We start from the raw sequence: 2,719 nt of genomic DNA, 5'->3' as shown, positions 1-2,719 counted from the left end.
TGAAGGATATTGATATACATTTATTTTGAATTATATTCAATTTTATGAGTTAATATTTAGATGAGTGATTATTGTTAGAAAAAATAAAGATTACACTTAGATAACATGTCTCCTTGAACCCTGCCTCCATTGCAGGCCTGCTTTGAGGACGAGGAACAGATATGAGTATTTTTTTTCTTCTCTCTGGTTCATGCCTAGAGTCTGTAGCAATCCAGGTAAAGGTTCATTGGTCAAGTTTTTCTGAAACTTACTATTAGAGAAATTTTCCCTGTTTAAAACCTGGAAAGCTGTTAAAGTTGTTTAATGGATCTCACCTTTTTCTCTGGTATTCCTCAAAATTCAGTTTGGTCTTGCAATAATTATGGTTTTATATATGTATATACACACATATATATTCTCACAATTCCCTTTTTAACAAATTCTCAATAATAGATATATACACATTTGGTGTATTCAAGTGAAAAAGCAAATGTACTTTTACTCTGTGCCATCTTTAACTACAATTTTCATCATTGTTGTTAATGACAAATAACTGAAAGACCATCATCATTCAAGACAGAAATAAGAAAAGAGGTCTATAAGCCTTTCACTAATGCACCCAATCACCCCATCACTGATGTACGGAATGTAGTTACATTGTGTGGAATGATGTTTCTTTATTCTACAATATTGATTTGGAAGTTCTAGAACTAAGATATCAAGACAGATAATTCATATTATAAGCTTAATTTTGAAAATTAGGTTGCAAAATATCATTTGTAGATAATTTAGTCATCCATAAAACTCAAGAGAATTAATAAAACTACTATATTTAAAAAATTTAAAATGGCAATAAAATTATGTAATATTAAAATTTTTTATTTGTATTTATATCACTTTTCTATATATTTTTAAATATTTTATATAATTTCAACGTACAAGAAAGTAGTCAGACTATAACAAACCCCTATCTTCATAATTAAAGCCTATCATGTCCCACCTATTGCTCCACACTCCCTCCCCTCAGATTATTCTTAGACAGTTTATCCTTTCATCCATGAAATTTCCGTTATGCATTTCTAAAGAAGTACTTACTTTAATTAGCTTAATTGCAAATATTATCATCACATCTAAAGGAATAACAATTACTCAACAGATGAAAGATACAAACTCCCATTCTCATAAATATTCAAAATTAGGAAATATTTCAAAGATCTCTTCTCCATAATGAACATAGTTTTTAAATTTATTCTTTACCTTTTTTTTTTCTTTACATTCCACTACAAGTCTACTTGTTACTCAGATATTTTCCTCTACAATTTAATTTACAAATTGTAACAAGTAGTTATTCAATATATAGAAAGTAGTTGACTATAATAGTATGTATAAATTTGGGGTAGATACTTTGTGATGAAAAGATGATCAAGTCATATTTTAGCCTCTAAGAAATAAAAAAAAAAGTTTTTATAAATTTCCTTTAAATATATATGTGTATAATGTTTTTTATATTTATGATTGACCTTCCACCTGATTTTCAGAGTCATAATTCATAATCCCTTTGGCATCCATATAATTCTCTCTGAAACTTTTTGCTGAGGATTTTGCTGCTCCTCATTCTAAAGTATATACATAAAAATTTGTTTTTCCTGGATCTAGAAATGTATTACTATAATAGTATAATATTGCTAACAGTGGCATTCAGAGAAAGAAGATATCGATGCAGCTAGAGCTGAGATTTAAAGCATTTAGGATTTGAAAATATTCATTTTTATAGTGTCCAGTAATGTTAGACTTCAGATGCAGAAAATTATGATATACAATAAGTCCTACATTCTGCTCTAGGCTGTAATTAAGTTTTGTTCATCCCTCTACATAGTTTGAATTGCATTTTCTAAATGCACTTTTTTTCATAGTCCCTACTGTGGGCAAGCCATTTGTGAGCTGTTTTTCTCCCCACTGCTTTGTATATAAGACCTAGACTTCATCTTCATTAAATGCCCTGAGTTCGGATAATATATAAGACATTGTTACTTTTTATAAAGCAGTGTATGACTCACAATATTGTGAGTGGCATAAGAAATACTTATAAAAATATATAATAATACAGGGCTCTGCACAATAAATGTACTACACTGGTCTGACATCACAAAATCTAAAGAACTTTGATATTATTTAACAAATTGAAGACTTTACATTTTAAAGTTCATTTATACGCTAGAGATTATTAATTTAATAAATTTTTGATAAACGTTATTAAAATATTGAAGTAGTCTTTGTTAAAAAAAAGTTGCCTAAAAGCAGATTATTTATTATCCAAACAACAAATTGTAGTTTTTGTTGCTCAAATTAACTGTGATGTGCAGCATTCAATAGATATGTAAGTATCCACATACCAATCATTTACTAAACATTTATTAGTGTCTGTTTAGTACTATACCACCTAATCCTTATAGAATTTTAGAATCCCATTGAGGAGGCAAATAGAACAATAATAATAGATGCCAGTAAATGATATATTTAAGATATATGTACTGGGTTTTTGAACTTGTTTCTAGGTCATAATCAAAAGAACCAGAGGTGTGAGCAGTGATTAATCAAAAACCAAAAAGTCATAAAAATCTGAGCACATAAATAATATCAGAGGTCAGAGCAGTATGGGATATCTAAAATGTTCTCAAATATGTGTAATCAAAACAAGTGAAGGTAGCAAAAATGGATGGCTTTTACAGCACAGGTGACA

Source organism: Pteropus vampyrus, unplaced genomic scaffold, assembly GCF_000151845.1.
Source record: "Pteropus vampyrus isolate Shadow unplaced genomic scaffold, Pvam_2.0 Scaffold3, whole genome shotgun sequence".
Lineage (NCBI taxonomy): Eukaryota > Metazoa > Chordata > Mammalia > Chiroptera > Pteropodidae > Pteropus > Pteropus vampyrus.
The sequence above is the reverse complement of the archived record's forward strand: the minus strand, read 5'-3'. Positions refer to the sequence as shown.